At 38.7% G+C, this 12,273-nt stretch overlaps 1 pseudogene; it reads left to right on the top strand.

Moving 5' to 3' along the window:
- The first annotated feature begins 10,107 nt into the window (after nt 1–10,107).
- Nucleotides 10,108–11,501, top strand: LOC122143686 (annotated as a pseudogene).
- The last annotated feature ends 772 nt before the right edge of the window (nt 11,502–12,273 follow it).

Raw genomic sequence — 12,273 nt, 5'->3', positions numbered from 1 at the left:
AAAGATCTTTCAGAGGATGCAGCGGAGAGTTCAGAGTCATTTTCCTGCTGACCTTTTAATGATCTGTGTGCTCTCTGTTTTGTTCTCAGCCTGCCTTTTCTCTCAAGATGACGCCACTCATGTTCAAGACCACTATACACTCCTCGAGAGGCAACTACTCATTAGAGGTGAATTGTTTATTATTCCCTTATATTATATCATTATATTATTCCCTTATACACATTTTTATTCATTAAAATTATGAAAATAAAAAACTGAATGAAAGAATATGAATTTTTAATGTGATGTGATCAGTAAAGTCGTCCTCCATAAAAAAATATTAATTTTAGTTTCACTATTTTAAAGTATCCTGAGAAGTGTATGAAGTATTATGAGTAATGAAACAGGTTACTGGTTACTGTTAATACATGTACTATACTACAACACATAATAACTATGTAATCTATGAATAGTACAAATAATTTCTCTACTGTTTGCAAATGGAATTGGAAAAAAGAATGACGGACCCATCCCAAATGTACCCTAAGCCACCATGGACAGTGCGGTTCTTTTTTTTAAGGCGAAACGAAATGAAACCAAAAATAGTTTTTCTGCATTTCTATTTCTGCCTCACCTTACTATGCTGATAAAGGGAATATTTCCTCTGCCCCTCCCTCGCTCTGCCTCTTTCCTGAGTGTGGTGTGGTAGGTGTAGCGCGACAGATGTTTCGTAGATACGAAACCAAGTGATCGCGTGCTCACTTTGTTCTTATGGCATAATATGCTGCACATTATGAAAGAGTGAGATTCAGTTTGCATCAGTCAGTTAAAAAGTACTGTGAATATAGTCTGGTTAGATATTGCTAAATCACGTCATTGTCAGAATGTCTTGACATGTATTTTCTGTTTCACATCCTATGTCTGATTCTGGAGTTTACTGTATTGGGCATTTCTTTAATATATGGTAGACAATAAAGTGTACAGATTTACCTGATAGGAAATTATTTTGTAACTTGGCATGAAGCCCGGATTAGAACCTTTTTTTTCTAAAAATGGCAATATTAGGACCATTTTAGGTTTTTATTTAGATTTTTTTTTTTCATACGACACAGAGATGTATTGATAAAACATTGGTGTGCTTTTTTTTTTGTTGTTTGTACTGGTTCTGCTATATTCTTGCCTTGACTGTCATTGTTGCTTCTGAAAACAGCCCATCGTGCACACACTTGCCTGTGATTTCAAATCTGCTACTATGATCACTGATATGACATAGTGCCGCAGCTGCAGGATGTGTGAAGCAGCCTAAGTCTTGACAGACCTGAAAAATGCCCGAGCAGAACTCTCTCTATTATATTTTATGACTCTACTAAAGCATAAAAATACCGTACGATGTTTTCAATGTTAAGAAACATGCAAGTTAACATATTGTTTTATCTGAAAAACATTGCTACAGTCAGTTATATCTCCTTTGCAAATGTGGCGTATCCAGCCCAAAATGTCGGTCTCTGTTTTGGTTTGTGAAAACCCGCCCCCCAGGTTACCAGTTGGCAGAAACACAGCCTATTTCATTTCAGTCATGGAAACTGGCAAACGAAAGGGTCAGAGCTGTCAATCTGGCAACCTGCATGTGCTTCAGTCTGAGGAGGAGGGACAAGGTGGAAAAAAATAAACCGTACTGTAACAAAGTTTTATTAATTCATTACATTACACCACTGGTTCTGTTGCTTTTATATGAAAATAAATATTATAAGTGTATCAGTTTACAGCGGTCATATGATGCTTTTTTTAAACACCATTATTTTGATAGTGATTTGGTGTGTACGGAATATGTTAACATGCTTTTAATGTTAAAACACATTATTTTTTCAAATACTGGTTACATTAATTTGTAGGTCCTCTATGCCCCGCCTCTCAATGCGTCGTTTTCTACAAAGTACCCTCCTTCCTGACAAGCGCAGTCTGCTCTGATTGGCCAACTGACCCAGTGCATTGTGATTGGCCGAAGAACACCGCAAGCACTCACTGGAAATGTAACGCCCCTTTCCATAATCGCGAGTTTCATCTTTCAAAATAAATGTAAAACAGTTAATAATTTTTGTGTCCTTAGTTTTACCATCAGTTCAGCCTGCAAAGGTGAACAGGAGTCACGTGACAGACACAGTGATGAATGCTCATATGTGTGTTGCAGTACCTAAACAAGCCACTGACGGTTAAGAACATGCTGACTGTCACTGTGTGACCCTGTTCTCTCTCTCTCACACACCCACCCACCAAACAATGTTCAAAACTCCGCATTTGAACATCAATAAGCAAATACTTAACTTAATAACAAAACATACTTACAGTAGCTGATCAGACAGCGCCAGATTGTTGTAGCAAAGTCAGAATTACCTCCTCTCCCAGGTTTCACGAACACGGTCGTCCATAAAATGCATTGCTGTTCTGGGTTTGTGAAAGTAATCCGTAAAGATTCCTAAATGCATCTACTTTCGACCTGCCTGCTTCAACACTTTTGCTTTTGCCTACAAACACACAGCATCTCCCTGACCTGCCTGCTTCAACACTAACTGCGGTTACTGAAACCAGCCTTCTCTTCTTGGTGGCGTGAACATTTGGGCCGCATTACGCAAATATTTCCACATAGTGACCTAGACATGTGGGGGGGCGTGTTTGAATGAGTCTAACATGTGTTTCATGCTTTTGGGGTTTTTTTAAAAACGCATGTAATTTTTCACATATTTTTACCTTTATTCCACACTCGAACGTGTCCCTTCTCTGACAGGACACCTTCGATTTTCCTGTTTTTTAATGAACCCACTCCCTTAGAAATATGCAATGGGCTAGGATTGGTCCCAGCTGGACTCAGTGTGTTTGGGATTCGCTAAACCGCCTCTAGATCGTTGTCTAAACATCCCACCACTCAACTCAGAATGTGCCTCAGGTTGTATTTAAACAATGGACGTCCTCTATCATTGCTACATCAATTTGAGCCCGATTGAGATGCGACGAGAATAATATTAAATGAAGAGGATCGCACAGAACCTGTGCAAGCACGGCTCGAATGGTATTTGTGTTTGTTGTTGTTCTCATACTTTAGATACACTATTGTTTGTAAATGCACTGCTTCTGTTAGCTTTTAATATTCGGTCTTTATTATGTATTAATGCTTTAATAAAGCACAGCAACCGTCTACGGGCGTCAATGGATAACGCTTCTCATTGCTACGTGTGACATTAAGTAAGTGTGTATAAATGGAACGAACGTTTGTTTTGGAGCTAGACTTCTGACGATCTGAATGGCGAAGAGAGAGAGATGCAGATTCAGGCGGCTATGCGAAGGAACAGGAATTAAGAACTGGCTGCGTGAGAACATGGGTTTTGAAACCTTGTGAATCCGATTAGAATCCATTAGAATCATTAGAAGAGAGAATCGTCGATTTATATATGAAACAGACGTGCACTCGCTATTTTTCGCTTCCTCGTCTCTAAGAGCACCATCAACATGGCCGCGCCCCCGTGTGCAGTTCCTGGGGAGCGGGGTTATCTGGTGGTTGTGACGTAACGGGACACTGGGAAGAGGCTAGGGTGGTAGTCCCTACCAGCTGTTTTTGTAGGCATTTAAATTTAAACACGACAATCTCCGTTTGCATTGAAAGCTTTTTAGCGCTGAACGTTTGCAGATATTGTTTATATGCCAAAACAGCAATACATGACCACTAGACTAATGTTTTTAAAAAGGTGCAAATCGCAATCAACTCACCCCGTTTAACTTTGGATGAAGTATCATTTTCTTTGGGTTTGATGTGCACAATTCAGTTGTAACACGCCAACAAGGAAAACTTGAAAGAGCCTCATATGACCCCTTTAATTAGGGTGTATCGAGCTTCAATTGATACGGTGTGTTCACTGTATTTTATTTTATGTGTATGTATTTTTGGCAGGCCTAGGGACAATCAGGCCGATGCAGAAATCCTGAAGAGTTCCCTAGAAAAGCGTCCATCCTTTATACTCCTATCATCACCACCACTGTACGTACTACCGGCTTTTACATTCTGGAGGTCAAGAGGTGACACGCGCATGCTCCACTCGGTGTACTGGTGTTGTAAAATTTTATGCAGACAAACTGAATATATTCTGTAATATATCTAACTATAGTTTTAAGAAACTTAAATCCACACTTAAAAATAACCAATCATAGTCTATTGTTTTTCTGTTATCTGAAACCTAACAGTGTTCATTTTTGGGGGGGCATTGGTTGATAAAAAAGTGCTATGGTTAAATAAATGTCCCTGGTTTGATAATTTAGGGCATTTGTAAAGTGTTTTAGACTCTCCAGTGGCTTGTTGGGGCAACTGTAGTATCAAAGTCATTTTTGATCATTGTTCGTGTACGTTCTCAGGGAACTTTTTTCAGCAGCACCTTCGCAACATTCGAAAACCCCTTATCAGGGAAAATTGGTCATCAAATTACTTGGTAGTTTAAGATAAAATTGTACTGTAATTGTATTTAAACATTTACCATCTTACAGCACCATGAAAAGCTGACCACCACTAACTCATTCTGCACGAATACTTTTTCCAATAGTATGAGTCATCAAACTGGTAAGAGATGTGGGTGATGTCATAGTGAGCCAAAAAAACATTAAACACAGCAGGAGCTATTCTTCAAATCATCTTGATTACTATTCTGATAGTATAGTTTCATATTTGTCCCTAAATGAACACCTACACGTTTTAGAATGTTTCTACAGTCCATAAGAAACACAAATATTCAAGTGTGTCTAGACCACTTAGACTAGTCTTAGGTTATTAAATTTTAGGTTTTTTTCGCCCCAAACTGTTGGTCTAATTTGAATCTTAAGATTGGTCATAACGTTTTCAAGGGAGAATGGTCTAATTTGAATCCAAAACGCTGAGGCCTAGCCTGAATAGTGAATGGTGAAACTAGGATCCTCCAGAGCACTTTTAACATAGTGCCACTATGTTTACATGGCAGCTGGACCCCAGTAGTGTATAAACTGCACGACTGATAGAACGTTTAATAAAACAGTCTATGTAAAAAGTTTCCTTTCCCTTACTGACAATCTATAAGATACTGTAAAAACTGTTCTGTCATGTCTGCAGATTTCGAGAAAAGTCAGTTACTTCCCTCACAGCTCTTGGTGCAATGAGCGAAGTTGAAGTCGCTGGTTTGATGTGGGAGTAGTCTGGTTTCAACACCAAGGAAATGGCGTGGATACACCAAGCAAAAATCTCCCATTGGGCTTTCACAGAGTGGTGGACATCCTGCATAAGAACAGCGCCCCTGGTGACAGGTATCATCAGTTTCAATGTTGTAATAAACCTGCTCCGTTTCCTCGCGTGCACTTCATGGGCTTTCCGACATGAAATACGGCAGGTGCTGCAGGAGTATGTGAACCTCATCGTACGACCACAGACCTCGAAACTCAGCGGGCCCTGAAAAATATAAAATGGCCATGAACGTCGCATCAATGGTGGATGTTCAGTTCTTCGAGCACTTTGTCCAGCGGTATACGGCTTTCTCAGTGTAAACCACTGTGTTGTGGTTTTTGTTCATTCAGGACAGTACAGAGACTGCTGACCAGGACGGCTAGCAGCCTTATTGTTTACCGAGGAGAAGCTTAGAACGAGACTCGCACTGAATACAGGACGATCCAGGAACTCTTAATAATGTACATGGATAAGAGGAAGAGAGCCCTGTTACTCTTGAGTCATTTTCTGATTCACAGTGTGTAGTCTGAGTATGATTGAGGGAGAAATCTTGAGAAACATCTTACAGTAATTTCTCAAAGGTAACTACCGCATTTTGTGCACTGCATAAACTGATTGTATTGCCTGAAGTGATTTTTGTTCATTGTTTGCCTACTCCAGCACACATCAGATGGGAAAAACTGATCACTTGGCTCCTGACACCGACGGGCAGTGGTGGGCAGCATGCTCTTGAAACAGGACAATATTAACACACACAAACACTATGAAGCTTCTGTTAAGTTACTGAGTTAATCCTGACCAAAACGGAAGGGGATCCGCACAAGGAATTGAACACTGTTCAGAGAGAAACCAGTGGAGAATCAAGTGCAGTCATTGAGTGACTTCTTTTGCAGATTTATCTGTTTCAGTATGATTAAACCTGCCAAGGGTCACTTCTGCCATCTACAGGTTGACATTATAAAGAAATAAATCAGCGAGGCTGAGCAGTGGTTCTGATGTGAACAACAATACTCGTCCAACCCCTTACACCTTTTTGTGCTTGCGTGTATTGATGTGATGGCCTTATACAATATCTCCCCACTCTTTTTTATTGTTATTAAACATAAATCCAATACTGAACTGTTTATAACACGTTTTCTGGTAAATATCTGACTGAAGATTTGAATCTTGTTGAAGATGTATTTACTGTTTCGACAGTAGAACGAATTTGACTCGATTGCAGGGTAACGCACACAGTTTCTGTAAAACGGATGATGATTTTTAACCGAAACGTTGATTTGTGATACGTCGCAGTATGAGCCAGGAAGTTACCTGTGGCGTCATTTTGGTTCATTAACTAACCGGTGTGTCAATAACTTTTTCATTGGACTTTCCACACATTTTTTTTGGTCTACTTCGTTATTTTCGATATGATACCACAAATGTGAGTAAACTTGTATACAGCTTGCATTTCTAGTTTGTGGTATTTGTACCAAACCATAATAGCAGCCACAGGTACACTGGGTTTCCAAAGATAATAAAATAAACTGGTATTTTATGACGGACAGTAGTTCTGACAAATTGGATCTAAACCAAAATTCCCAGTACCTTTCAAAATATTCGACTCAGTTAATTCAAAAGTAAGCCCCTTTATAATGTTACAAATCGATTTGTTTCAGGATCGCGACAACTATTATCATTGTGGTCTTTCACAGAACTATTAGCCAGCACAAATGTTGTTTTTTAACATTTGCTAATGGCAAGAAAGGTTCGTTGAAGCCGCAACCACAGCATTCTTAGAATGATTTCTGAAGGATCATATGACACTAAAGACTGGGGGGATTAATGATGCGGCTGGGCCAGCACAAGGACATTTACCTTTATTATAAGTAAAAATTATTTAAAAAAATATATACAAGTATGAAAACAATTATTTTTACTCTTGTAAATTTTAACATTTGTACTGTATTTTTCTGATTAATAATTGTGAGAGTACAACCCCATCGTTGTCTTAAAAAAAATAAAAATAAAATAATGGTAGTGTATACTTCCACCAAATACCAAAACTAGGCCTACTAAAACCCAGCCCAAAACAAGGTCCAGGTCCAGCCCAAGACTTTTCAGTCCAGGATCAAACCTGTCTCAATATAGACAGTTTTGCCCGATTTATTGCAGAAACATTTATTTTAATTTCATCATATTTCATTTATTTGTAATCAAATAAAACTTAAATGTATTTAATCATTTATGTAAATGATTTAATAATGATGTGTTTTAAAATTGTCCTATTCTGCAATCATTTTAAACTCAAAATTATCATTGATAATAATAAATTTTTAGTTCTAGATTATAAACGTTGTAACAGGTAATGAAAACACATAACTCTTACAAATTATAGACCAGCACTCGCGCGCGTCGCTGGCACACAACCCAGAAACGCGCCGATGATGCTACTAGATTAGGCGGCTGCGTCCATGGAGGTTTCTTCCTTTTCATTTTCATTTGAAACAAAAATGTGGTAAGATGTGCGTGCGCACAAAACCAGAAGCGTGAGGATCATAGGATCATGTGATCGTGTGTTGTGGTAAGATGTGCGTGCGCGCGGCACTGCCCCTCATCAGTTCACACGGCGCGCTACATCACTGTAAGTTGTCAGTCGTTATGGAAATAAAGAAGCGGACACATTCTTAAACACCATTTAGAGGTAAGAGCCACGCGATTTTATACGCTACATTTAAAGAAAATTATAGTCGACTTGCTTTTACTATATGAGAAGTACCGCTTTTTGTGTGTTTTTTTTTGTTTGTTTGTTTGTTTGTTTGTTTGTTTGTTGGTTTTTTTGTGCAGGTCACCTAGAATCTGAAAACAGTATGTGCATGTGTGTTTTCACGTGTAACATGACTGGCTATGTGTTTTAATTGTTTAGAGCAGGGATCTTCAACATTTAACCTTAATAAAACACTCTATAGCTAAATATACCTTACAATAATAAGCAGGGCGATCAGCAGATCAATCATTAAGTAGAAAGTTGGTGATATTTGAAATTAAAATTTAATTTGGTTTCTTCTCGGGCGGACCCGATGGAGTACCATTTTCAGGCAATTTAGAGGTTTTAAAACAGAGGTCTAAAGTGTTAAATGTCATATTTCTAGCAAATAAATAATAATACTAAAAAAATACCTTGCGAGGTTTAGTATGGGTTTGGTTTTGGTGTCAGCATTATGACAAACAAAGGAGTCATACATTTTTAATAAGATGTCAGTTTTAAATTTAGACTCAGAACATATATTTTTCTGTTCTGATACATTAAAAGCACATTTGATTTTAAAATAAATACATTTTCAGATAATAAAAGCAATGGTATGTCTGGGCATCTCCTTGCTGTAGAGCATCATGTTTGAAACTTGCTTCCCCAAATCAGCTTGGAGAGTCTAAAATAAAGGTCTCATACACTTGACTGAGCATCGCCAGTGTCTTGACGCTAATGACATGTGACGAGGGAATAAAAGGTTTCATCTGAGCCAAAAATCACAGTGTCTGTCTTAACACCCGTACAGTGATTTAATGACTTTAAAGAGGTCACGGAACACAGTGAAGACTAGTGCTGTTGGTATTCTTCTCCTTCCTTTGTATCTGTGTCTTTCTTGACACTGACCATCAATGCAATTATTGCCAGTCCAACTGTCTTTTGTAATGTCACTAGGTCAAATACAGGACTTGCACTATTTACTTTTGCCCAATTCCTCTGTAGAGTTCATGTGCAAGGTCAGGTTTTTTCTCAGCGTGAAAAGCAGACGCAACAAAGAAAGGAAATGACTCTTAGCCAGCTATAGTCTGTAGTTGCATAAACCTATGGGTGGGTTAACTGTCATTACTCTCTGAACTTTAAAAACATCTTACTCAATTACTGTACCTATTCAGTTTGGTCTCAATAACCACTCAGTTTACCCTGCTCCAGATGTCTAGGGCTAGACCGTTACACTATGATTCATATAATTCATTTAGCAACTAATGTGTTTTCCCACTAGCATGTTTCTGATGGACTTGTTTTTTCCCCCCTCTCCCCGAGGAAGATGGGGTCTCTATGAATATTTCAGCGGCTGTCTTGTGTAGCTGGGGAAAAACGTAGGAGTTTGGTACAATGTGCTGTGTGGAGATGAAGGAATGTGGCGGTTTTACTATGAATGGACATGGCAGAAACACTACATACAGTACAGTGACATGCGGTTTTAGATTGGATAGTTTTTACCCTTTTGCTGCTCAATAAGCAGTGGTCAGGTAAAAGGGAAACTACTGTACTTTTATTACATATGCCCAAAATTTTAGTATAAAAATTCAAAGCACACCTATTCTGCTGTTTAACGTTTAGTGTTAGTGTAGAAATAGGCTTTTACCTTTTGGTGTCCTGTTGTTATTTTTATATTTATTTTTTCATTTTGAGGTCTTTGCCATTTTTTTTTTAAAAACTTTTTTTTAATATATATTTTTTTTTATTTCAAAATGTGTACAATTTCTACAGTTTTACCTGTACCTACTGCATTTTTTTAAATTAAAATTAGTACATTTTTAAACTTTTTTTTTTTCATTTAAATTCTACAGAGCCCTACACATGTTAGGGGGAAAAAAAACCAAGATATTGTATGTACACAAACTAAAAATTTGTTCACATTGCCTCATAGCAAAAAATTTAATTTATAACAATTAAGAGAAATGCCTAGTACAAATGTGGCAGCTATTTAAATAAATGAGGAAACAAAATAGTACAAGGTGGATACGATTTAACTAAAAAATTAGGGAAACGTATTTAAAAGTAAAACAGGGCCACAAAATAAGGAATCATGGGACTTTTAATTTTTTTTCTTCCATTTCCATTTTTCTCGTCCAATGTGAAGTGCAGGGCTCCCACATTGTTGTGTTTTACCCCTCGTTCTCATTTCTCTCTTTATCCCCCCCAGATATGATGCAAGAATCCACTGTGACTCCAAGCATCTTGACGACCATGAACCAGACTGTGAAGGTGCACTGTGAAATATATCCTTGAAGATGACCGCGTTCCACTGATGGTGCTCTATATTATGGTTTTTAATCATCGGCCTGCCAGCCAACCTGGCAACGGTCTACCTCACCCTCCACCAGGTGTGTCATAAGAACGTCCTCGGCATCTACCTGCTCAGCCTGTCCGTGTGCGACCTCACTACCTCTTCACGCTGCCTTTGTGGACGGTTTAAAAAACTGTACGTCAATAAAAAACCACGAGTGGCCCTGGAAGCTCCATGGCCTGCAAAGTGACTGGCTTTGTGTTCTTCAACAACATGTACATCAGCATTCTTCCTGCTCTGCTGCGTGTCCATCGACCGTATATGTGGCAGTGGTTACGCCATCGAATCTCGCCGGTCTTCGCCAGAAAAAGATTGCAGCTCTTGTGGCATTTTCGATCTACATGGTGGTGGGCTTGAGTCACACGCCTGTCTTTTATCATGCCTGAAGGCAATGCTGCTCATGGAAATCGCCGTTGCTTTGGAGCCCAGCCAGGAGCTCAGCGGTAGTTACAGGATTCAGCTACGCTCGTGTTTGGTGCATCGCGCTTTTGCATCCCCCTTGCCATCCTGGTCTTCACCAATAGAGCCATTCTTGCCAACGTTCAGGCCAGAGTACAGGCCTCAAGCCTCATCAGAAAGAGAAGGTGCGCTACCTGGCTGTGGCAGTGGTGGTGCTGTTTTTGATCTGTTTCGCTCCGTACCACATTATCTTGCTCTTGCGTGCCATCACCTTCCACTTCCCCAAGCTGCAAGAGAAATGTCATTTTGAACAGTACATCTACACGCCTTACAAAATCTCCTTAGGACTGTCCGACTTTCAACAGCAGCGCCTTCAACCCCATTCTCTCTACGTGCTGGTCCAGCAACAATATCCGTCAGGAGATCAGAAGAGGCATGGCGTCGCTGTGCAACAAAGTCAACTTGAGGCACAGCAGCCAGCACAACATGAACAGCTCCAAAACCAATTCAGACCCCATCCCAACAAAGGGCGATCAAATGAGGACAACTTGTCCCACTGCATGCTAAAATTTTGGATGCACTGGACATTTTTTGCTTGATTTGCCATCACTTGGAAGACAGGAAAAAATCAGGGTTGTTACATCAGTACAATGATACCTTGAAGTTGGACAGATCTGGCAAAAAAAAAAAGTGAAATTCCTGTTATTATTGTGGGTTTTTTGACTGAAAGGATATCACAATAAGATTGTCTCTGTGTGTTTCACACCTTCTACATTCATATTTTTTCAATGTTTCCGTAACACCCCATTTCTGAGCTGCAGCTTCTGATTATCTTGGACTCATAATCTAGGCCAGAGCATTCTCCAGATCCTCAAGTATGCCGTACCATAGTAATATGTACCTTAATGTAGTAAATATGTACACTTATGGTACTATTATGAACCCTTTAGGGGTAAATAAGTTGGCAAGGTGCTGCATTTAGGGTACTGGCTCAGTGACAAGCTGTTGTACCACTAAAGGTACAATTTTTGTACGTTTTTTTCTCTGAAAGTATGGCAAGTGATTGCCTTATGTGTGCAATAAAGCTTCAAATGGTCGATGGATGGTGTGTTTGCTAATGTCTGAGACCGACTGTTTCAAACAACATACCTGCTTCACTTTTTTTGTTTTCACATAATTTACTGTAAATAGAAAAGTAGTGTTTTGTTTTGTAAATTAATGTTAAACTGTATATGTCTTTTTAGTGATGACTGTTGTTTGGCAAGTTTATAATGTACAAACTTAACATGTATATATTTCTTTGTTCTGTGTTTTTTATAATGGATATGTTTTGCATTATGACTTGTTTTTTTTATGTTATTTAATGAGTGTCACAGTTTCAGGACTCATAAACATTGTATTGTATGCCCTTTTTTTTTGCTTGATTTTTCATTTGTCCCATTTTCCCAGATTTCATTTATAAATTAGACCAAATAATCAAAAAAAAATTGCAGTCAAGGCTTTCTCATACAGTCACCAAATATGTATGGACAATTTGCACATATATTCTCGCTTCTTCTAAGAAACTGTAAATAAACTCAAGTGAGA

Source organism: Cyprinus carpio, unplaced genomic scaffold, assembly GCF_018340385.1.
Source record: "Cyprinus carpio isolate SPL01 unplaced genomic scaffold, ASM1834038v1 S000006482, whole genome shotgun sequence".
Classification (NCBI taxonomy): domain Eukaryota; kingdom Metazoa; phylum Chordata; class Actinopteri; order Cypriniformes; family Cyprinidae; genus Cyprinus; species Cyprinus carpio.
Note: the sequence above shows the minus strand (reverse complement) of the source record. Positions and strands in the feature narration are given on the sequence as shown.